This window comes from Hyaena hyaena, unplaced genomic scaffold, assembly GCF_003009895.1.
Source record: "Hyaena hyaena isolate Hyena2069 unplaced genomic scaffold, ASM300989v1 scaffold_30, whole genome shotgun sequence".
NCBI classification, from domain to species: Eukaryota; Metazoa; Chordata; class Mammalia; order Carnivora; family Hyaenidae; genus Hyaena; species Hyaena hyaena.
In genome coordinates, this window is record NW_024080662.1 from 1,167,292 (window position 1) to 1,192,584 (window position 25,293).

The following is a 25,293-nucleotide window of genomic DNA, read 5'->3' on the forward strand; positions in this document are numbered from 1 at the left end:
ATGTTGATTGGGGAAAGGCACAATGGAACCTTCTGAAAATATTCACTATCTTGATCTGAGAGGTGTATATATACGTAAAAATGTGTTGAGCTGTACATCTATAAATGCTTCAATTTTTAAAAACTGGTGACATCAAAAAAATCAAATGCTACTAGTTACCAGGTAGATAAATTCAGCTTTATCTATAACAGAATATATTTTCAAAGCCTCAAGAATGAGAAAATTCAGCTCTGGCCTAGGATAAAATGGCCAGAGCCTGCTACCTGCTGACACCTGAGGGGAAAGTAGGGCCTCCTAAGGACTTCCACTGCTAGCTGATCATAGATAGCAAAAAACACCAGAGCTGCCAGCACTAGCAACATGGCTTTAACTCCTACTTTACCACCCTAAGCAAGTAGCCATAATTATGCCCTCACCAAAATCTGAATAATTCCATTTTTAAATGTAATAATAAAGATCTCTCATACAGGAGATTCGGCATTCCCCTCACCACCATGCCTGCTGTTGGCTGCCTGACACCCACTCCCATGGGCAGCTCCTGACTATTGCTAGGCAGCCTCAGCGGTCCTTCCTCCGGCACAGCCCACACCTCCCTGACTGGAATTCCTTACATTCTCCTCCCTAAAGGACAAACTCCCAGAAAACTTAGATTCAAAACAAGAAAACAAAACCTGGTCTACTTCTTTAGGCCTAAGCAATCTGAGTGGACAGACACAACACAAAAATCTGAATTTACTTGGCTTCGCTTCGAAATTAAGTATAAAATAAATGAAATTTTAAATGTGTGAAATAATAACACCACAAACAAAACACCACATACACATGTTAAGCGTCTCAGCACTAGAGAAAAGCCAGATAAATCCCTGTACAGTACATGATACCTTTCCTCAGGAGCAATTCCCACTTGAAGGGCAATGGGCTCATTATATACGAAGGTACAGGCCAGCCACTAGCATAGCCCTTTACCTCCAGATCCTCACAGCAATAGTGGATCAGGCAGCTGCTGTCTCTGAGGTAAGCACAGAGTCGCCCTCACATCAAATATAGGCTTGGGCTGCCCATCAAATTCTGAGGTAAGCTCAGTGGGGCCTGCAAACAAGAAAGCCAGGGCCAGCTGACAAGTTCCTGGGCCTGGAGGCTACGCCTACTCTCACAATGAAACAATCTCTGGCCCTCCACATGCCCACATCTTTAGCCACCTGCCAGCACAGTTGCAGCACTGGCAGCTGGCACACTTCCCTGTTTTGAAAGGCAGGTTTCTGTACTCAGAGCTTGAGACCAGCATGTGAGGCCACCACCACAGCCCACAGAGCCTTCCACTGTTCAGCCATCCCATTGGCCTAATGGCACAGATATGAAGAAAAGACTGGATTCTAGCTGCTCTCTATGCCCTATCCATTTCTTCATTTCCTTACCACTGGGGCTGTGCTCTACAAGAAGAAAATCCTCTGAAACAGCTTTCAAACACAGAGAAAATTTGTAAAACACAATACTCATGGGACAGAGTATGAGACAACCATTTAAATCATCAGGATCAGGGGTGCCTGGGTGGCTCTGTTGTTTGAGCGTCCGACTTCGGCTCAGGTCATGATCTCATGGTTCGTGGGTCTGAGCCCTGCATCGGGCTCTGTGCTGACAGCCAGCTCAGAACCTGGAGACTGTTTCAGATTCTGTATCTCCCTCTCTCTCTGACCCTCCCCTGCTCATGCTCTCTCTCTCTCTCTCAGAAATAAAACATAAAAAAATTTTTTTAATATAAAGATAAATAAATAAATCATCAGGATCAACACCTTCATTTTACAGATGAGTAAACAGAGATTTCCACAGTGCCCCAAATGGTGAGCAATCTAATAGGATAAGATTACCTCTTCTAAGCCTCAAACAGCTTTTTTCCCCAACAGAACACTATATAAACAAAGGGGGAAAGGAAGGGAGGAAAGTTGGAGAAAGGGGACAAAATGACGGACAGACAGGGCATGGACACTGGGTGTTAGGGAGAAGACAGGGCCTGAGAGGTGGCTAGTGCTGAGCCCACCTTGGTGACTTAGGCCAGAGGAGACAACAGGCTCTTCCTCTTGCAACACCTGTCACATGGGTCCTGGAGAGACTGGTTTGACAAGGACTGCAGAACCAGTGAGAGGCTGGCCTGGGCCTGGCCTCTTCTCAGGCCCTCATCCTCCCACAGAAGTGGTGCTCTGGGCACCCCCAATGAGTATGTGGAACAAGAGGAAAGCAGCTCTCCAGAAGGAAGATGCAAAACATCCCAGCCATGCCAGAGGTCCAAACCTGAGGCTGATCAAGCCTCTGGATCCAGCCACCAATTCACAGGAAACAAAGAAGAGCATGACTGGCCTGTACCCTGAGACACCATCTACTAAATAATGGACTGTGGGAGGGAGGCCTGGGTGGCTCCATCAGTTAAGCATCCGACTTCAGCTCAGTCATGATCTCTGTCCCTGAGTTTGAGCCCTGCACAAACTCTGTGCTGACAGCAGGGAGGCTGGAGACTGCTTCAGATTCTGTGTCTCCCTCTCTCTGCCCTTGCTCCACTCGTGCTCTTTCTCTCTCTCAAAAATTAAAAACAAATTAAAAAATAAACTTTTAAAAAAATGTGGACTGTGGGAAAACTCCACAAATATAAGTCTCCAGGGCCTTCAACAGATAATTGCAAGGAAAAGGGATACAGGGGGAATCTGTAGATTAAAGAGACTTCGAAGACATACCAAGTTTTAAAAATGGTCAAAATTGGGGCACCTAGCTGGCTCAGTCAGTAGAGCATCCAACACTTGATTTCAGAGTGGCAAGTTCAAGCCCCATGCTGGGTGTGGAGCCTACTTAAAAAAAAAAAAAAAAAAAAAAAAAGGACTAAATTAAACTACAGTGCCTAAGGATACACATGTAGGACATAAAACCAAAACTGTATGTGAGGAAATGGATACAAAATAAACAGGTTCCTCACCTTTGGAAGGAAGGAAATGGGGAGCCATAGCAGAGATGGAACCCACCAAGAGCTCCCTGGTGGGGCCAGCAAACCTCTATTTCTTGACCTTATAATTCACTAAGCTATACTTTCTTGAGGGGGAGGGGTTGTTTTCTATATTTGTGTTTTATTTTATACTAGTAAAGTTTAAAAACAAATTAAAAAATATTTTTAGGGGCACCTGGCTGACTCAGTTGGTAGAGGAGGCAACTCTTAATCTTGGGGTCGTGAGTGCAAGCCCCACCTTGGGTGTGGAGACTACTTTAAAAAAAATACACACACATATATATATATATATAATTTATAATATATATATGATATGTATAGGGTTTTTAAAAATATTTTATTTCTGAGAGAGAGAGACAGCACGAACAAAGGAGGGTCAGAGAGAGAGGGAGATATAGAATCTGAAGCAGGCTCCAGGCTCCGAGCTAGCCATCAGCATAGAGCCCAACACAGGGCTCAAACCCACGAACCGCGAGATCATGACCTGAGCTGAAGTCAGACGCTCAACCGACTGAGTCACCCAGGCGCCCCAATATATATAGTTTTAATAAGGTAAAGTGATATTACAACAGAATGAATACAGAAACAATGTAAGAATCCAGCTGTCTTCTACAAGCCAGATATTAAAGAATTTGCAAAAAAAAGAAAATAACAACAATAAGATGAAGTAAATGGGTGCCTTGGTGGCTCAGTTAAGTATCTGACTCTTGATTTGGATTCAGGTCATGAGCTCATGGTCATGACATTGAGCCCCAAGTCAAGCCCTCAGTCAAGCTCCATGCTGAGCATGGAGCCTACTTAAGGTACTCCTTCCCTCCCTCTGCCCCTCCCTGACTCACTTGCTTGTGTGCTCTCTCTCCAAACAAAAAGAAAAGATGAAATAATCATAAAACCAAACCAACTCTGGATGAGCTTGAAGACTGCGCAAAGCAGAACATGTAGAAAGAGAACCTAGCCAGGAAGGGTGAACACAGAGATTAGCCCCACAGGCAACTAGGTGGGTACCTCCAATTCTGGGGTTCGGCATAAGGAATTCCCAGTGCCCACTACCCTGGGGGCTATGCTCTCCAATAGCTGTTAGTTATTAAGCTGATAATGCAGCCATCTATGTGGCTCCTTTATCGATCTCTCAACTGGTTCCCAAGGATAGAATACAGGTGTGCTGTTTACTTTTACCTGGGGGACCAAAAATCCCAACATGTCCCCTCCAGGCATTACTCCTTCCACTGCAAATTTTCCTGACTCCTACAGCCTGAGGGGTTTTAGCTTGCTCCCCTGGTAAAGCACACCAACACTGCCTTTCAGATTCCACCATTCCTCAACTCTGGCCTAGACCAACCTCACTGCCTTAGTTTCTGTTCAGAGGCTACCTCTATCTGCACCACCATAAACCCATCATCTCAGGGGTGGTCAAAGTCTCCAATCCCTACTCCTAGCCAATTTGACCCCACAATGGTTTCTAGTCCCCATCCCTTGCTGTCCCCTTGCCTCCTTCCTGCCTCCCCCAGTCAACTTGGGGATTAACAGAGCAAACTTAACCAAGTTCCTCTGCTTACTGTTATCTTCTCCCTCCCCTCCTCTTTCCAGAGTTCATCTTCTCTAATCCCCTTCCCATCTCTTCCTGCAGTTTCCTCAATTATCCCCCAAATCCCCTGCACATCCTTATCCAAATCACTACCAAACAAAGAGGTTCCCATGGTTCACTTTGACCAATCTCTGAACACCATTTTGCAGGCCCTACCAGGATCACCTAAGGCATGGCATCAACACCAGGAACTGGCTCAACAGGCCACAAACATACCTTTGTGTGCCCAAATGTCAGTCTGGCTTTGAAAATAATCTACAACTGTGTTGTACACCTGAAACTAATGTAACACTGTGTCAACTACAGTAAAAATATCATCATCATCATCTAGATCTGCCTCCTAGGCTCTCCAAAGTCCTCTTCCTGATCCCTCATACTATTCTCTGGGATGGGCGTAGCCTCCCCTCCCCCTAAAGATGAAATCAGAGGCAAACTGACAGCCAATGCTCACTTCCGGGGGTAATACCCTCAGCCTCTCCAAAACACGTTTTCTTCTAAAAAACACCAAATGAGAAGAAATAATCGTTACTTCTCCTTCCTCTTTTGCCTCAGTGGGGCAGGGCCCATACCTGTCTCACCCATGACCAGTTCCATCCACAGAGCCCAGGACATGACAGGGACTAAAAAAACCACCTGCAAATGAAAGAACTAAAACCCAGCACCAATAGGGCCTGCCCACTGCATGCCAGCTGACAGTTTTCTCCACAGTCCATAGGCTAGCCTGTCTTATAAGGCTGCTTAACAGTATTAATCTTAAACACTTCCTAAATCAAATTCCTTTTGTATTTAACTTTTTCCAATTATAAACATAGATTCATTAGGTGTGCTAATGCATGTAAAACACTTACAGTAAGGACCTGACACAGAATAAACATTTTAAAATATATATATATAGGGGTGTCTGGGTGTCCCAGTTGGCTGAGCATCCAACTCATGATTTCGGCTCAGGTCATGATCTCAGGGTTCATGAGATTAAGCCTCGCATGGGGCTCTGTGCTGACAGCACGGAACCTGACTAGGATTCTCTCCCTCTCTCTCTGCTCCTCCCATGCTTTCTTTCTCAAAATAAATAAACATTTTTTAAAATTTTAATATACATACAAAATACAAATAATCCAGTCACCCATAATCTCATATGAGAGTAAGGTTTCTGTGCATCAGACAACCTACATGAGCAGATCGGCTACAAACATGGGCATTGCTATGTACACTACTGGGTGTCCTGGTTTCTCCACCTCAGACCCAAATGTGAAATAAAGCTGCCAAGGTCAGTAATCCCTCCAAAATGACAAGGAGTCTGGAGTGCCTGCAGTAGAAATGGACTTGCCTTGGGGCGCCTGGGTGGCTTAGTCGGTTAAGCGTCCGACTTTCGTTTAGGTCATGATCTCGCGGTTCGTGGGTTCGAGCCCCGCATCAGGCTCTGTGCTGACTGCCAGCTCAGAGCCTGGAGCCTGTTTCAGAGTCTGTGTCTCCCTCTCTCTCTGACCCTCTCCTGCTCACGCTGTCTGTCTGTCTCTCTCTCTCTCCTAGAAATAAATTTAAAAAATATATTAAAAAAAAATAGAAATGGACTTGCTTCAATACCAGGGTTTCTTCTGTTCTATTGAGAATCAGTTCCTATACAGTGGCCTTCTCTGGACTGCCTTGTTCAACACTGTGAGGGACTACTCCCAGGCTGGGAGCAATCCTGTGGGCTCTGCTTCCCCTCTAGCCTATCAGAGGATTTAGAGTGAGCATTTAGAGCTTTATTTTCAACTCCCCTCTGGTGGTATCATGTCATTTTCTTATCTGATAACACCCAACAGCTCTACCCTCATCTGCCTCTAACACAAAGGTCAGAAAGGAGATGCCTCCATTATCTGGAAATCACATGGAGACTGCCCCACTGGGAACTCAGAAGCAGCTCCCACCCAACACAGAATCATAAAACACAGTGCCTACCTATATCATCTGGAGGCTAGAACCCAATTTTTGCCTTTAGGCAAACTATTCTCTGCTAAAAAGTTGAACACTGTTGCCTGTACCCTCGTCCTCATCACATCCCAAAATTTGTGCTCATTTTGTCCCTCTAGGAATCAAGGATGCCCAAAACAGTTCTGGTTTCCAGGGAGGATGCTGACTTTACAGAATAAGGTTCAAACATTCCATACTAAGTTCTTCCTATTAACCAAAGTAATAGTAATGCCTCAAAATTCCTGTTCTAAAGAACTCCAACCCTACTGCTTACTGAATTCCATGTTTCAGGTATAGAATCTGCTACTGCCAACATATAACCAGGAGCACTCACTCACTCTTGGTCTTTTAAAATGCTCGTTGGCTGCAAAGTTTAATATTATAAGTTACCCAGTCAGGAGGTTATATGGTCATGGGGGAAAAAATAAGTACATGTATAGTCCTTTGAAAACCAAAGGCTTTCACTCTGAGGCATGCACTGCTGATGCTAACTCGAAAAAATATAAACAGTACAGAGAAAAAGAAAACAAAGCACTTCCAGTCACTCAACTCACATGCAACCAACCTTGTCAGCCCATGCTCCTTCTACTTCACTGGTAAGATTCAAGAAAACAAACCTGGGCACAAACAACTTCCAAAGAAACTCCATAAAAATCTAAACAATGTTAGGATGCCTGGTTAGCTCAGTCGGTGGAGTGTGCAACTATTCTCCCACAATGGGTGTAGAGTTTACTTTAAAAAAATCTAAATAGTGCTGTCCAATTAACAGAGACCTTGGTACTCAAACTATTTTCATCCTCTTACTCATCTTGACAGAGACCAATGCCAAGGACCACCCATCCCAACAAGACACCGTAGCACTCAAAGCTCCACAGATAAGTGAGCAGTCTTTCTGGGAGGTACCAATGGGCTTGTGTCTAGGTCTGTTTGATTCTGTCAAACACCAGCTACATCTAAAATCACCTATTACATTTGTAATTGTAAAACATAATAAAAAACACCCCTGAACCCATAACTCAACCTAAGAAACAAAACCAGCCTTCATTAAATATCAGACTCCTAGTTTACACCAGAAAGGAAAAGGATAAATATAATATTAACAAGTAACCATTATGGAGCAGTGCAGAGCACATTACTAGCCAACCCTTATTTCCTTCTCAGCACCCTATGGGAAGGATAATCTGTCCCAATTTTACTGAAGCAGGGAGGTCAAGGGCCTTACTTAAGGCCATGTTAGAATGCAAGGGTCCCTGGAGACTCAGTACATCTGGTAGGTTCCTTCCTCAGGCCCATGTTTCTACTGCTGAGAATACTCAGTGTTTTCTTTGTCCAACCTCATCACACTTGTGCCAAACTCTTGCTGATCTTGCCAAACTGCCAAGACCTTCAGTGGGTATACCTCACCTCTTGGGAACTCATGACCCAAAATACTATGTATGAGCAGGCACGATCTGAAAGAAGAGTTCTCCATTAGAACTTAATACCATCTTACAAGTGCTGGCATTTGCAGTGTGATCTCAGCCTGGTATGTTTTAGTCCTTTATATAATAAAAACAAAACGCCACTCCCAATCCTAAAACAGAGAAAAGAAACCTATCACTCTGCCTAGGCAAACGGATGAAATAGACTAGATTTTGCCCCCCTCTAATAAAAGAAAGAAAAACAAAAGATAGGAGGAAGGCAAACATCCAGGGTAGTGCCAGTGCCAGCTGCTCCTTTCAGAGGACGCTTCCACAGAAGACGAAGAAATCAGACATGCTGAAGCATCATGGAAAGAATCGAATTTTTTTACTCAAATGAGCAACAACAATTTCCAAGACCATTTCAAAGTCTCCCTATCTGGGTTTTAAAGGAACAAAATTCTCAGCAGCCCTCCACGCAAACATATAGACTTCATGTAGAAAAGCCCTCCACCAACTCCAGGAGGGCCTGACCAGGCCTTTCCCATCCTCCTACCACCACCAGCTCACTCACCTAATCCTCACAGAACCTCACAGCACAACAGCTGACCACATATCTGGCTCCCTGTCTGAAGCTAACACCTCTGAAAAAGAAGCAGCCTCTACTGTCCACTCACAAAAACCAGAAGTACCTCACACTTTTTCCCCCCAAGGACACACTGGTCTAGGGTCAAAACAACTGCCTGATGGGTAAGGCAATTTGATGTCAGAGGAGAGTATCCACATCCAGAACAAACCTGTTTTTTAAAAAGCTGAGTCCCTCTGGCTTCCCCTACCTAGAATCATATTCTAGCATTTTACATCTTCAACAAGTTCTACAGTTGATTAAGGCTAAAACAAAATTTTTCCAGCTTTACTGAGATACAGCTGAAGGCCAAAATAAATTTTTAAAAAATTTAAAGCCTATTTCATTCATAAGTAGATTAATCCTACGCTTCCCAGAGGATTCCAAACATAAGAAAGGTCTGGAGGGAGTGCCCAGCCTCCTGTGACCAAGCACTAAGCCACCCTTGGGAGTAGCAGGCCTGCCTCTCCAAATATGGCCTCAAATCTGCTACAAGAGTGAGCTTAGGCCTGCAAAAGGGTCCACAAGAATGTTTATCAAGACGTGACAAAATCAGAGGGCAGACCTAGGAGCAAACAAAAACACATGCACATGCCTCAGAACAGTCCTGAACAGCAGGGCAGCATGTGAGGAAATGACTACTTGCTGCGCCCTCAGCACCCAATAACCACAGCAGACCAGACAGAAGCCACAGCAGACCTGACACTGTGCCTGCAGGCACAGCCGACAATGAGCCCCATTCTCCCTGGAAGCTCATGGCAGGAGGGAAGAGGGAAAGCAAGGACATTCCTTCACCCCCTCACACAGAAGGAAAAGGGCATAGGCAGCCCAGGGCACCATAGGCCTGCATAAGAAGAAAGCATGAGCAGCCATTTTCCTTTCCAGCTTGATTCAAAAAGAAACCCCTCTTTAAAAAACCAGAAGGGAGACCTGAAGTCCCATCTGATTAAGGTGGCTTTAGATGGCAAATTAGATGACTTATACAAGAGTCCCCTCTCTCGGCAGCAATGCCCAACCAGAAGGAAAAAAAAAAAAACCTCAGGGCTTTGAGGGGAGAGGGGACCCCATAGGCCCTGTCAGCTCAGGGAGGGAATTGCAAGAAGAATCAACTTTTCCTGCTAAGAATTTATTCCCAGCGCCAAGGAATCCAGTCACTTTTTAAAGTATTTTAAAACTGGAAAAAGCACATCTTCAGACTGGCAAACACAGTATTTTAAGTCTATACTATTGACCCTTCTGACAAAATATTGTGATCTTTTCCAGGTAAGCAGAAGCAACAGCTGGTAGGACAAATCCTGAACAGAGAGTAAGACAGGAATCCTACTGTTACCTATTTGTGACTTAAATGAATTCTATTTTTAGATCTTTAATAAAGAGCTTCTCTTCTAGTCTCCTCCCACCAAATTTCTCTTCTCAGGCAATTCAATCTCCCCAACAGTGCTCAGTCTAAAAATATAAGACACTTATTCAGGTATGCTTAACCTAACAGGTAGAGCAAAGTTCTCTACACTTTCTAATTTTCCACAAGACTCAGCACCCACCCCTGCTCAAGGACCACTCATCAGACTGGTCTCCATTATTTAAAAAAATCCAGTAAGCAAGGCTCCCTGAGGTCAGGGCAAATCCGATGCAAAGATAATCTACCAGCCCAAATAGGAGTATACACATGACATTTCTAGTGATGAGAGATGCATGTTTTATGGAAGCATTCCATAGTAAAATAAGGGCCCAGAAAATGGATGGTGTCCCAGGTTCTGATTAATAGCCAAATAAAAAGGAAATGCTATTTGGAATTCCATTATTGACTGTATAATTTTTCTTGGCAAAAACTGGCTACAGTATCAACCCAGTCCTGGAGAACAACTGAGCTAATTAAGAGAGGCATTTATGACAACCAAGGCAGAACTGGTTCACTTCTGCTATAGACAGCCTTGGGAATCTTAAGTAATCCCAAATCAATCCCTAGGATGCTTGGGCAGAAATGCTCCCAGCACAGAGAAAGGTAAAACAGAAACGACCATATCATTTGCAAAAACAAACATCTCCAAGTCCACTAACCTGTTTCAATACATAGATGCCAACTATTATTTTTTTTATGTTTATTTATTTATTTTGAGAGAGAGAGAGGGAGGGAGAGGGAGAATTTCAAGCAGGCTCCATGCTCATATTGAGAGTTGGATGCTTAATCAACTGAGCCAGCCAGGGGCTGCTAGATGCCAACTATTAGAAAGAACTCTGGGGGCACCTGACTGGCTCAATCAGTAGAGCATGTGACTCTTGATCTCAGGTCATGAGTTCAAGCCCCATGTTAGGTGTAAGGCTTACTTTAAAAAATAATAATACAGGGCGCCTGGGTGGCTCAGTCAGTTAAGTGTCCGACTTTGTCTCAGGTTATGGTCTCATGGTTCGTGGGTTCCAGCCCCCTATCAGGCTCTTGCTGATGGCTTGGAGCCTGGAGCCTGCTTCAGACTCTGTCTGTCTCTCTCTGCCCTTCCCCCAATCCCACTGACTGTCTCTCCCTCTCCGTCTCCCTCTCTCTCTCAAAAATAAACATTAAAAAATTTTTAGTAATAATCAAAATAAATTAAATAAAAATGAAAGAACTCTATAAGAGGTGCTTCTTGTTCGTAGTTTCCCATAGTCCACATACAAAAACTCAACATCCATAGCAGTGCCAAACAGGGGACCAAACTGGGCACTGGTCATTTGTTCCCCCGATTACAACACTTTCTTCCAAGTGTCTCACTTGTCCTTGAGCTCCCCTCGGTGGCACCCTCCCCTATACTAAGGATATCCAAGGGCTGGGACTGCCTCAGGAAGACTGAATCTGTCCAATGGCAGAGAACGTTGAGTCTGGGCCTCTGTGTGGCTATAAAAATCACATATCCATACATATCCATGCAACAGAAAAAGGGACCAGGGAAAACATACACCATGCTTAAAAATAAAAACCAAAACAAACTTGCCTCACTTGAAATTACAGATGCACTCCTGCAATACAGACGTGCTCCTGCAAAACCATAAGTCATGTCTCACTTTTTTCAAAAGCTTTATATTTAATATGGTAATAAGAAAGGTTCTCGGGGTGCCTGACTAGCTAAGTCAGGGGGGCGTGCAACTCTTGGGTTATGAATTCGAGCTCCACACTGGGTGTAGAGATTATTTTTTTAAAAAATAATGAAATTCACTTAAAAAAATTCTAAAAAAAACTTAATGCCCAGAAGTGTTAATAGCAGCATTACCTATTATAATCAAAGTAAGAAACAACCATCTAAGAACTAGGAACAGGTTGTATATCTAAAACATAGCTCATGCTATAATGCTAGGAGAAATGCCAGATAAAAATGGGGTCTATGCTCTAAACTAAACTCAAAGTGCTGCCCAAGGTCTCTGGAGGAAACCCAGCTCCAAGGGGGTAATGGCTGCTCCTAGAGAGAACTAGGGACTGAAGGGACTGGTAGTAGAAAGCTTTCCCTCCCATAATCCTTTTCATCTTTCTGAGTTTGTACCATGGGTTGATATTTCCTATTTAAAGAAAGACTAGTAGGTGCCTGGCTGGCTCAGTCAGTGGAGCAAGCAACTCCTGATCTGAGGGTTGTGAGTTCGAGCCCCAGGTTGGGTGTAGAGATTAATTAAGAAATAATAGATTTTTAAAAATAAAATAAAATAAAGACTGACTGAGTATAGGTGCCTGGCTGGCTCAGTTGGAAGAGCATGAGACTCTTGCTCTTGGGGTAGTAGGTTCAAGTCCCACATGCAGTCCAGAGATTAAATAAAACTTAAAAAAAAAAAAAGAAAGACTAAAATTGGGGGACAAAGGGTTTTTCCTTTTTTTCATTTTCCAAATTTCTTATTTTAAATATGTTTAACTTGATACAGGTATTTCCCACTATAGTGTCTTAAAATCCCATCATCATTTTGCCAAGAATGCAAGTACCCATCATCTTTCTTTTGCAGAAATCTCTTTTCAAGTACCTTACCTCGCCTTCTAGTGCTAGGCTGCTTTAAAAGCCTTTTATCTTCCTGAAGAGCAGAGGCCCTGCAGGAAAAGAAGGATCCAATATTGGTGAATGCCCACAACCAAAACAGAATTACACCAAAGGAAGTGGGGAATGCCACTCAGTTTCCTTCCCACCCCACCAGTCACCCTTCTTTGTCAAAGAGAGACAAAGAAAACTAAATGTTTTTGTGGAATTAAACCAATACCTAAAATTATAAACAATTTCAAAGGTAAAAAATAATTCCAATAAGGGGCACCTGGCTGGCTCAATCGGTAGAGCATACAACTCTTGATCTGACAGTCGTGAATTTGAACCCCAGGTTGGGCATGGAGATTACTTAATGAAAATAATAATAATAATTACAACATCTAAAATTTAGACAGTAGTACTTTAACCTCAGTGCTATTAAATGCACCCCATGATATGTAAGACAAAGACAGTCAGCCATAAAAGTGATTTTTTTTATATTCAGTTGATTATTCCCACTATAAGACTGCTTTTATTTTTTAATTATTTTTTAATGTTTATATACTTTTTGAGAGAAAGAGCACAAGCAGGGAGAAGCAGAGAGAGAGACACACACATACAGAATCTGAGGCAGGCTCTAGACCCTGAACTGTCAGCACAGAGTCCAACACAGGACTTGAACTCAGGAACCAGCAGATCACGACACAACCCAAGTCAGATGCTTAACCAGCTTAGCCACCCGGCAACCCCTATAAGCCTCCTTTTTTTTTTTTTTTTTTTAATTTTTAAATTTTTTTTTTTTTTATTTTTGAGAGAGACAGAGTATAAGCAGGGGAGGGGCAGAGAGCGAGGGAGACATAGAATCCAAAGCAGTATAAGCCTGCTTTTATTTTATTTTATTTTTTTTAGGTTTTTATTTATTTCTAGGGGAGAGAGAGAGACAGCGTGAGCAGGGGAGGGTCAGAGAGAGAGGGAGTCACAGACTGAAACAGGCTCCAGGCTCTGAGCTGGCAGTCAGCACAGAGCCCGACGCAGGGCTCGAACCCACGAACCACGAGATCATGACCTAAGCGAAAGTCGGACGCTTAACCGACTAAGCCACCCAGGCGCCCCGAGTATAAGCCTGCTTTTAAAACAGAAGTAGGGGAGCCTGGGTGGCTCAGTCAATTAAGCGTCCAACTTCAGCTCAGGTTATGATCTCACAGTTTGTGAGTTCAAGCCCCGCAAAGGGCTCTGTGATAACAGCTCAGAGCCTGTAGCCTGCTACAGATTCTGTGTCTCCCTCTCTCTCTGCTACACCCCAACTCTCTTTCTCGCAAAAATAAACAATTATTAAAAATTATATATATAATTATTAAAAAATTTTTTAATAATAATTTAAAAAAAAAAAAAACAGAGGTAGAGGCACCTGGATGGTTCAGTAAGCTAAGCATCCAACTCCTGATTTGAGCTCAGGTCATGATGTCACAGTTTGTGGGTTCGAGCCCCATGTCGGGCTCCACGCTGAGAGTGGGGAGCCTGCTTGGAATTCTCTTTCTCCCCCTTTCTCTGCCTCTCCCCAACTCACTTGCGTGCACACATGTGCACTTTCTCTCTCAAAAATAAATAAACTTTAGAAAAAATCAAATCAAAGTATAAATTGGAGCACCTGGCTGGCTCAGTCCATAGAGCATGCAGCTCTTGATCTCAGTGTCCTAATTTCAAGCCCCATGTTGGATGCAGATATTGCTTAAATAAGCTTTAAAATTTAAAAAAAAAATTTTTTTAACATTTATTCATTTTTGAGAGACAGAGCACAAGTGGGGGAGGAGCAGAGAAAGAGGGAGACACAGAATCTGAAGCAGGCTCCAGGCTCCAAGATGTCTGCACAGAGCATGAAGCAGGGCTCAAACTCACAAACCACAAGATCATGACCTGAGCCCAAGTTGGATGCTTAACCAACTGAGCCACCCAAGTGCCCCAAAAATGCTTAATTACAAATAAAATATAAGTATAAATTAAGTCAGCATACTGCTAAAGTTTCATTCAGATTTAATTTACTCCAACAGAGAACACAGAACAGCTTCACCAACTTAGACATCTTCAGTTTATGATAGTGTACTACTGCATCCCATCCATCTTTTCAGCCTGGACCCAGGGCAAAGCTAAAAAAATGCTTAGCTATCAAACCCAAGAAATAGGAAAATAGGAAACCCTATTCATTAAAGCTAAATTAAGCCCTCTGGCTGGTATAATTTTGTAAACTACTCTAAAATCCTATTTATAGAAATTGCTATCTGAGCAGTATTACTGACTAATGATCAGAGTGAAATAGGACGGTCAAAAGGCAAAGCAGGTTATGTGACTCGTAGGAAGACTACTTTAAATTATTACTCAAAGGCATGGACATAAAAAGAACCACTGGGAAATAACCAGATTAACCACTTGTATATTCAAAACCACTATCACCTTACTCCGGGCCTAGAGTGTCAACACGGAAAAAGTAGAAAAAGATGGAGGCTTAAGAAGCAACAGCACAGCAATACTGGCAAAGGCACAGGAACACTCTAATGGGGAGGAGAGAGAAAACTCACTCCAGAAAAGGGCAAAGAAATCCTTAACCAATACACAGGACACACTGAAGAACATACTACCGGAATTTATTCTCACTTTGAGTTCCCTTGAGGTTCAATACTCTATAGTCCCCATTTGTGCCCCTCCGACAAAACCAGCATTTCTTACTTCTTTGATACTCTGGAAGCCTCCAGCCTCCAAGCAGTCACACTCTGTAGTGGCTCCAATCTAAACAACACACCCAGAAGATCTGGATATTGAATCAAACTTCTCATCACTGACCTTCTTTACCAGCTAGAAAAAAACCTCACAAGGCCTCACTCTTACACTTGCCCATCTACTAAATGGGTCTATCACCACCTGCCATTCCACTAAGCTAGCTGTACACCTCTTATCAAGAAGGCTATGACCAAAATAAACACAACTCAAAAAGGCAAGCAGGGTAAAGGGGAATCAAATCAACTTCACACTATCATGGGCTACCTTTAGTTTGCCCTGCGCAGGTCAAGTCTGCAAGTCAATGACAATTTTTCAATGAATCCAGCCAAAAGCCACATGTCCCTGCTATGATTCTAAGTCTCCTAAACTGCAGACATCTTAAAACACACTAGTCCCTTACCCACCAAGTGGGTCAACAAATCATGGTTTCTCCTCCCTAAGTATACACCCCCTCCTCGCCATTTCTTTTTTTTTTTTTTTCCTTCCTCGCCTTTTCTTTCAACCACCCTTTCTACCTTCTTCGATTGCACCCCTGCAACAGACTCAAAACTGGGACACAAGCACTCTCTCACTCAGAACTTCCAGAGATACCCTACTGACCCACCTCAGCCTTCAGGTCAGCATTTTGCCCCACTTTTTCCCAAGGGACACTTCCTTGGGCTCCAGCCTGTCTACTCCTTGGTCCTCAGGTACAGCCTGGTCTTTCCCTCTCTCACCTTTTTCAGCTCACCCAAGAACAGCCTCCTGCCTGCTTGCCACAGACTCAAGGCTTCTCCCTTTTTGGCAGTCTAGGGGCCCCTATTTATTCCAAGTCTCTCAAGGCCTCACCAGTGCACAGCTGATGCTACCTTATTCCTCCACCTTTCCATTGTCACCTCCTGCCCTTTCTCCTCAATGGTAGATCCCTGATGGTACCAGCACCATTTAGGTCCCTAATGTCTGCTGAACTGACTCATCTTGAACCTTCTCTGTCTCTCTTATTTCCCCTGCTGACCACTATTCTTGTTCAGGTCCCCTATCTCCATACTGGACCACAGCAATTACCAACTTGCCTCCAGTCCAGTCTCCAAACTCATATTGGAAGTTAACTTTCTTTAATATTTAAAAACTAAATTTTAGGGGCGCCTGCGTGGCTAAGTCGGTTAAGCGTCCGACTTTGGCTCAGGTCATGATCTCACAGTTCGTGGGTTCAAGCCCTGAGTCGGGCTCTGTGCTGATAGCTAGCTCAGAGCCTGGAGCCTGTTTCAGATTCTGTGTCTCCCTCTCTCAATGACCCTCCCCTGCTCACGCTCGCGCGTGCTCTCTCTCTCTCAGAAATAAATTTTTAAAAAATAAATAAGTAAAAAAGAAACTAAATTTGTGGGGGAGCTTCTGGGTGGCTCAGTTAGGCATCCAACTTCAGCTCAGGTCATGATCTCACATTCGAGTTCAAGACCCACATCGGGCTCTGTGCTGACAGCTCAGAGCCTGGAGCCACTCTCTCTCTCTCATTCTCTCTCTCACTCTGTCTCTCAAAAAAATAAGAAAATGCTAAAAATTATAATTTTTTAAAAAAGATATTATGTTAAGTAAAATAAGTCATTCAGAGAAAACCAGATACCATATGTTTTCACTCATACATGGATCTTCAGAAACAACCAGACCATGGGGGAGTAGAAGGGGAGGAAAAAAACATTACAGAGAGGAAGGGAGGCAAACCATAAGAGACTCTTAAATACTAAGAACAAACTGAGGGTTGATGGGAGGGGGGAGAGGGGAAAGTGGGTAATGGGCATTGAGGAGGGCACTTGTTGGGATGAGCACTGGGTGTTGTATGGAAACCAATGTGACAATAAATTATATTAAAAAAAAGAATTATTAAAAAATAAATAAAATTTAAAAAAAAATTTTAAATATTTTATTTATTTCTGAGAGAGAGAGACAGCGTGAACAGGGAAGGGTCAGAGAGAGAGGGAGACACAGAATCTGAAACAGGCTCCAGGCTCTAAGCTAGCTGTCAGCACAGAGCCTGATGTGGGGCTCGAACCCACGAACCGTGCGATCATGACCTGAGCCGAAGTCGGACACTTAACCGACTGAGCCACCCAGGGGCCCCAAAATAAAAATGTTTTAAATAAACTTGTGCCCAACATGGGGATCAAACTCACAAACCCAAGATCAATATCACATGTTCCACAAACTGAGCCAGTCAGGCATCCTGGGGCTCATTTCATAAAACCACCACCACAACTGTGCTCTAAGACCTTCAAGGATCCATGTTCCTACCTAACTCCAAACTCCTCCACGTAGCATTCTGGTTCCAACCCAATCTTCCAAAATATACAGAAAAGATGCCCAGCCTTCTCTCTCCTACCCCTTGCCTCTGCTCCACCTCTTTTCCTTACACAGAGTGTGAACTTCCTGCCATCAACTCCTTCACCAGTCAAACCACTAACCTTTCAAGGCCCAGTTCAAATGAAGTCCACCCCTAAAGTCTGCCCTCCCCAGCCTAGGACCCAAGCTCCTTGGCTTACTTCAAAATAGTACCCAGAGCAACCAGCACAGGCCCCAGGATGGCTCAGACAAACCCTGACTTCTGAGGATGGTCCCTCGCAGCATGTTCCTGGAGTTATGTATGGAATCCCTGATCAACTCTCCCATATTGCCCTGACATTGTGCCTTCCACCAGACACCTGGGCTTGGTCTTCACCAGAGAAACACCCAACCAAGGCTGCCATTCAGTTTGATACAACACAAATGCAGGTGGGCATAGCCACCTGTGACTCTACCACAAAACAGTTGTATGACCTTGGAACATTTCTTCGTCTGTGACTCTGTTTCGATAGTCAATATAAAGGAGTCTCATAACCATTAACAATGGTGCACGTAGAACAGAAAAAGAACCTCTGACTATGGCTGATGTAGTTCCATCATATCACTAACCTAGAAAGCAAGAAAGGCAGGAACAATTGTGAAGTAAAGGACTGAACATATTCTCTTCTGAATCAACAAGAATGAACACACCTCTACTCTAAGATCAATACAATAGTCCTGCCTAACAGGAAATGCAATGACCTAAATTCAAAGGAAAGAGGTTTTAAAAAATCAAATGCCATGCCTCTTCTTTGCTAAATAGTCTCAAAGTGGCCCCAGGGTCCACCATACCCCACCATTCTCAATGTTTAACAAACACCAGCAAACCTGTACAAGACATAGTTAAGTCTTTGGTCATGCTTAGTGTTCTGACCCACACATTCCTGAATACAGGCTCTTTCTCCTCCCTGCCCCCCCACCCTCACCCCAGGTTGGCATCCCCTCCTTTTCAGCCTCTAAGCTGGCTCCTCCTCCCTCCTCATCTCTCCTCTACCGGCTGACCTCACAACCAGAAGCCTTGATCCCCTACCCTCCCTGAACTACCTATATGGCCACTAGCAAGATCTTTCTAAGCATGGGTCTAAACCATGCCACTCCACTAATTTAAAAGCCTTCTCAGGCTTCTGCACTCAGAGTATAAAGTCTGAACTGAGCATAACAAGAAAGGCCTAGAGTTCCCATTTGCCAAGCTGGAGGACTCACAGGTGCTATTTTAAGAGCACATGTACATGTGGTTCCCTGTGTCCAGACCTTGCTGTCCCCCAGCTAATTCCTGCTGGCCCTGCAAGCCTCAGCTTAGGAATTCCTTCTCTCCTCAGGCTCTCAAAGCACCATGTGAGCACACGTAGTGGGCAGATACTATCATAGGTTCCCTAATCTCTACTGTCCCTGAAACTGATTTCCTTAAGGGCAGACCCAGCCTCTTTTACATGGGTCCCCTGAACCTACCACAAAACCAGGCAGGTAGTGAAGCCAAATATTAGTTAAAAGAATGAATGTATTTTGTCAAATCAACTTTTCAAAACAGGGAAGACTTGCTTTCTTTTCTTTTTTTTTTTTTTAAATGTTTTTTATTTATTTCTAGGAGAGAGAGAGAGAGAGACAGCGTGAGCAGGGGAGGGTCAGAGAGAGAGGGAGTCACAGACTGAAACAGGCTCCAGGCTCTGAGCTGGCAGTCAGCACAGAGCCCGACACGGGGCTCGAACCCACGAACCGCGAGATCATGACCTAAGCGAAAGTCGGACGCTTAACCCACTAAGCCACCCAGGTGCCCCGGGAAGACTTGCTTTCTTCCTCTTTCAACCGAGGCTCGTATCTACAAGAGCTTTCATGTTCCAGCCAGGTGTTTGTTGCCTGTATAGTACTAGCTTACTCTTCCTTTCATACAGTATCTCAAAGGCTTTGAATAGGTTGGCACTATGCATCCCACTCTCTCCACAAATCTGATTTCTCCAAGGAATGACTCCTCCGCCTCCTTTAAACATACAGGCCATGAACTCTTATTCCTTGGCTCCAGGCAACAAAGTCCAATTCAACTTCTCCATACTCCAACTAGAGATTTTTATGCCTCCAAGGTTGAGTCTTTTTCAAAACAAGGACATTTCAAAACTATCCTTATCTCTGAACACTAAGCATAGAACCTGATAAAGTTATAGTATTCCATCTACGCCAGACTCCAAAACACCTGGTAGCACATCCAACTCTTTATCTGGACTTCTGTCCTATAAACACCACCCTCCCTGCACTGAGTCTGGGTTCCATGCCAGGAATCGTTTCTCCTGGCTTATTTAGGGAAATAGCAGGCCTGGCTCTTAAGTTAGAACTCTAGACTATAAACGTGCTATCCCAGGCTCTAGCTTCCACCAAGGCAAAACTTCATGATCATCATTAAAACTAATTCAGAAGCCAGTCTGCAAATCTAAGAGCTTCACATGCCATAGAGAGTAAAATATGCATTTTTAAATCAGCACTTGAGTTTGTATGAAATTAACTTGGAATTTATAGCAGGGTTCTAAGCAGAGACAGCATTTTCTCTGGAGACACTTTACAAATACACCAGTGGGTTAATCTGGTTTCCTAAACACCAAGTAAAAAGGTGAAGAGACAGGAGGCTTCCAAAGAAGCCCAAGAGTGTGTGTGGAGGCGGGGGTGGGAGGGACCCCAAAGCTCTGAGCTGCTCAGGTCGCAGCGGCTGCAGCGCCCTTCCCTGCCTCCTACGGGGGGTCAATGCCCCATCCTCAAGCTTCCGCCCAACTGAGCCGCGCGACCCTCTTTGGAAGGCCAGGGGGCGGCCCAAAGGCCGCACACGCCTGCAGCCAACGCGCAGGCCCCGCGTTCCCCGGAGCGCAGGCCGGGCTGAGGCCTGGCCCATCGCCGCGGCAAAGAGCCCGGGCCCGGCCGCGGAACGCCCTGAGCCTTCGCCCAAGGGGCCGAGAGGAGGGGGCGGCTCTCTCCGTGCCGCGCCACGCCGCTGCCTCACCCGCAAGGACGTCCGCGACCGTGTCCCCACCCCGGGCCAAACCGCGAGCAGCAGCAGGTGTTCCTCGGGAGGCTCGGCCGGCCAAGGGGATGGGGGCCTGGGCTGCCAAGCAGGGAACCGGCGGCGCACTCACCGAGCGCCGGCGGGCGGGCCGCGGCAGGTGCTTGCTCCTCCCGGCTGCAAGACGCCTCGCCCCCGCCGCTCCCCGGGGACTCGGCGCCAAGCTGCCGCCGCCGCCGCTGCCGTCGCCGCCGTCGCCAAGCCCGAGGAGCGCGAGCGCCGCACCGCAGCCTCCGCGCGAGCACGTACCGGGCGGTGAGAGGGCGCCGAGCGCGAGGGCGGGGCGCGCGGCCGGAGCCTAGCAACCGCCTGACACGCGAGTGCCGCAGCCAATCCCGCCGCCAGCTCCGCGCGGCGCCTACCGGCAGTCCGCGCGACGCCCGCTTCTGCCTGCGTCCGCCGCCCCGCAGCGCGCCGCACCCGCGCACAGGCCCCGCCTCCATTGGCCCCGCTCTGCTCAATGGCCCGCCACGCCCCTGTCCAAGAGGACACGCCCTATCCTGGAAGCCCTGCCCCCGACCAGTCGAGTCCGTCCGGGGGACACGCCCCGGCCCGTCCGGGTTGCCCCCAACCCTCTGGTCTGGTAGTGGGGGAGGGGCGCCCCCAACCTCTCAGCCTCTGAGACTCTCCCAACCAACCCAGGGAGGTCAGGCTCGAGAACTGGCCCTGCCACAACTAACCACCTATCGTTTGGCCCTCTGATTTCCCTGGAACGCAAATCAAGAGGTATTTCTAAGTCATGAAAACAATCAGAAGCGTCCTCTAAATTGCTAAGGATGACTACTCTGTTGCCTGGCCCTTACATGGATAGGGAAACTGAGGCGAGAGCCGGAAGGGCGGGAAGCTGGCTGCTCTCCAAAAGCCTAGCCCCCAGCAGGCGAGGACATCCGGGAAGCGCTTCAGGCCTGACCCTGTCCCCTCCTCCCCCACCACCCCGCCCAGAACTCCGGAATCCGATGCCTTCCCTGGTGCCAGAAATAGCTCTGACCCGCTGGCGCTGGTCACTCACTACTTGTGGCCCGCATTCTTTCGGGGGGTGAGGGAGTAAGGAGCGGAGATTACTGATTAAGTCCTTCTCCCTTTAAGGGGAGGGTCCTAAAGGTGCTCTCCACCTCAGGGCCTACCTGTGGTCTCCTACCCCAAAGGCCCCAGACCTGACAGTCACTCTACCTGAATAATTACTGGATGGGTCATGGGACTCATGGTGAGCTCTGCTCCCTTTCGCCATCAAGCGTAGTCAGGATGTGTCCGTTCCCTCCTGGGCCTGTGTCCAGGCTGGAATTCCAAGCCTGAACTTCTGTCAGAGAGCACATTCTGAACACAGAACTGGCTGCTGCCTCCCAGGCTGTCCTCCCTGAATCCAGAAAAGTCCGGGTCTCCCCTACCTTCTTCTCTTCCTGCTTAAGGAGTGTCTGGGAGAAATATATCTCAGAGAGCTGAAAGGAAAGTCTCATCTCTCAAATACACACACCTATCTGATTTTTAAGATTTTTAAAAAATATATTTCTGAGAGGGAGAGCAGGAAAGGAGGAGAGAGAGAGAGTGAGAGGAAGACAGAATCTGATGCAGAGGGTGTCTAGGTGGCTCAGTCAGTTAAGTGTCCAACTTCAGCTCAGGTCATGATCTCGTGGTTTGTGAATTCAAGACCAGCATTATTGGGCTCTATGCTGACAACTCAGAGCCTGGAACCTGCTTCAGATTTTCTCTCTCTCTGCTGCTCCTTGACCAGTATGCGCTCTCTCTCACTCTCCCTCTCTTAAAAATAAACATTTAAAAAATTGTTTTTAATAATAAAAATAAATAAATAATAAATGAAAGGATCTGAAGCAGGCTCCAGGCTCTGAGATGTCAGTGCAGAGCCCTACCCAGGGTTGGAACTCACAAACCACAAGGTCATGACCTGAGCCAAAATCGGATGTTCAACCCACTGAGCCACCCAGGCACCCCAAGATTTTATTTTTTTAAGTAATCTCTGTATGCAACGTGGGGCTCGAACTCACAACCCCAAGATCAAGAGTCTCATGTTCTACCAGCTGCCAGCCAGGCACCCCTGTGATTCTTTATACTTAAATGCATAGGTTCCAAACCTCATTCACATCGATTAGAAAAGGAAGTGAAAACTAGGAAACAGGCCCCCAAACCATCCTTTACATGTTAAAACTAAAAAATTAATGGCCTCTCAAGTCCAAATTTAAACTTCTGCTGCTTTGAAAAGGCTATGAATGTGGAAAGTTATTGGGTTTCTAAATAAAATATATTCTCTCACTCCCTTCATTTTACCAAGTCTCCCCCCCCCTCCAACATACACCAGGCACTGCTTTGTAACCCTAGGTTCTGCTGGGTATTTTAGTGCCCAACTGTATAGGTATGTCCTATGTTTTCCCAAAGCAAAAGACAGCAATGGGTACTGGCCTCTTGAGGCACCTCCCTCCTACCATCTGCACAGAAGCTGCTGGCCATTCTAGTCCTCACTAACCATCCATGGCTGCCAGAGTAACTCCTCTTCTTCCTTTTTGGCACTGATCTTCCTAGATGAAGCACCAGTCTTATTCTGACTTCCAGAGTCCCAGTGCCCCATGCCTAAGCACCCCCCAGATTTCTGACCAAGGAGGGGGACTCAAGTAGGTGGTGTCAGAAGGTGGGATAGGAACTTCCTAGTCCTGGAAGGGTGGAGAAACAACCAGAGTGTTCCTGAAGCCCTCACAACCAAATCCTTTCCAATCTTTGCCGCTCTAGAGGCTCTGGCCCTAATGCTCTTTCCCTTCCATAGCCCTCCAGTCCCGGCACATCTCACAGGTTTTCCTCCCTCCAGCCTCTAAACTCTGGTCCTTACTGCTAGCTTTCTTCACTTTTATCTGGAGTTGGAAGTTCCTTCAGACTCTAAAAGACAGGAGGTCTGGCTGGCCAGAGTTGACCAGCCCTTTGGGGCCTAACTAGCCCCAACTGGAGCCCAATTGGCATCTCCCTCACCTCCCGGAGGCCATAGGAAAGTAAAGAGAGAGGAAGACAGCTGTCTTCGTGGGCCCCTAAGTTAAGTGGGGGCTACAAAGTGAAAGCCTGTTACTCTCTGTAGTCCTGAGAGTCAAAGCCTTTCCCCTCCCGGGGAACCCCACAACCCACCCTAGAGCTCAGCACTAGGTCCCCAGTGACTCACCCTTGGGTGCTATTCTGGAATCCCAGGAAGGCCTAGGCCACCCTAGGTCAGGCTTGGTGTTCACAGCCAATTCACAGCCAAAGGTAAGGCCTAGACAACACCAAGAAGAGCTGCCCAAGAAGCCTGTGTGGTACAGGCTGGGGGAGGATTGATCAAGAGACTGAGAATGGGGCTCTTCAGACCTGACAGCTCAACTCACCTGGCCCTCCAGCCTCCAGTGCTTCCTCCACTTAGGCCCTAAGCCAGAGGCTCCAGAAAAATTATCTGATTAAGGTTTATCCCCCTCACTGGAGTATGAGCCCTTGAGGCCAGAGAACAACCTTCTTGGCCCCACACTGCAACCATCACCTAAAAGTCGCATTTACTAGAAGCTCAATTTCTGTTTGGGAAGAAAGAATCAGGAGATGTTGCCTTCCTCACTTACTGTTTGGTAGTCATCACCAAGGGTCCAGACCCTGTATAAAGCCCAAGGCAGATGTCTCAGTGTTTACCTAGGGCCTATATGATCTAAGCTGAAGCCTTGGTTCTGGCTCAGACAAAACCCAGTAGACACCAACATGGACCAAACTTTCCTTTGGTCCTAGGATTCCAGGACTTTTTTACTCTGGCATGTTCCCAAGGAACTGAAGGCTAAGGGCCAGTGCCCAGCTTCAGACTCTTCCAGAGGGAGAGAGGCTTCTGCTGCTGATACTCCCCCAGGCCCAATGAAGAGGGGCAAAGGGCAGAGCTGGCTGAGGATGGAAGCTCCTGACCCGTATGCCCAAGCAGAGCCAGCCAAGTCAGGGCAAGGGAGGGGTCCCTTTTGTCTGGATTTAACAGAAGACAGATTGTCTGGCAGCTCTGGCAGAAAGAAAGGGCTGATAAGTTCATCAGGGAGAAAGTGCCAATAGGCATGTTTGCTGGTCACCACCAACCTTTCCAGAAGCCAGCTCCTCTCTTGCAGGGCCCTCCACTCCAGCACTTCTACCAGACCCTTTTATATTTGTCAGGCACAGGGCCTTCCTCCAGTCATCCAGGTGGCAGCTTCGACACCTGAGTTTCCACAAGTATATGTCCTGTGGGCACACAAAACCCAGAGCAAGAATGAGTGCTGAGTGAATGAATAAAATTGCCTCTTCCTCCTAGGTGGACACACGTCTCAGCTACATCCTACTCCCTGCTGGCTCTGAGATATGACAGTACTCCAAGGCTGACTTTGGGCAACAGTTCCCAATACACTGGGCTTATGGCCTTGAACACTGGACTAACACCAGATTAGGTCTGGTCTGGCCAGGCAGCCAGTGGAAGCAAGCAAACTGAAGGTCCTATTTGTTAATTATCTTCAGTCACTGACCAGCTAGCCCCCAGTTGTCGGGGAAGCTACCAATACCGTTCTGGTTCGGCCAGGTTGACAGTCCCTTCTCTGCTCTCATATGTCATATGTCCAGTCATATGTCCAGATTTGGCTCAGGGCTCTGC

The 25,293-nt window shown here is 46.0% G+C and overlaps 1 protein-coding gene across 4 annotated transcripts in view; it reads right to left on the bottom strand.

Moving 5' to 3' along the window:
• The window catches only part of DAG1 (dystroglycan 1), a 70,161-nt gene extending 49,094 nt beyond the window's left edge, over window positions 1-21,067 (bottom strand). The window contains exons 1-2 of one of the 4 annotated variants that reach the window (XM_039228140.1): window positions 20,931-21,067; window positions 12,530-12,588 (exon numbers count right to left, since the gene is read on the bottom strand). The gene's annotated coding sequence lies outside the window, so the exon portion shown is untranslated. Of the gene's footprint in view, window positions 1-12,529; window positions 12,589-20,754; window positions 20,902-20,930 lie in introns of those variants that run through there. The other 3 variants (XM_039228136.1, XM_039228143.1, XM_039228137.1) reach the window with 3 other exon arrangements.
• Window positions 21,068-25,293: the final 4,226 nt, after the last annotated feature.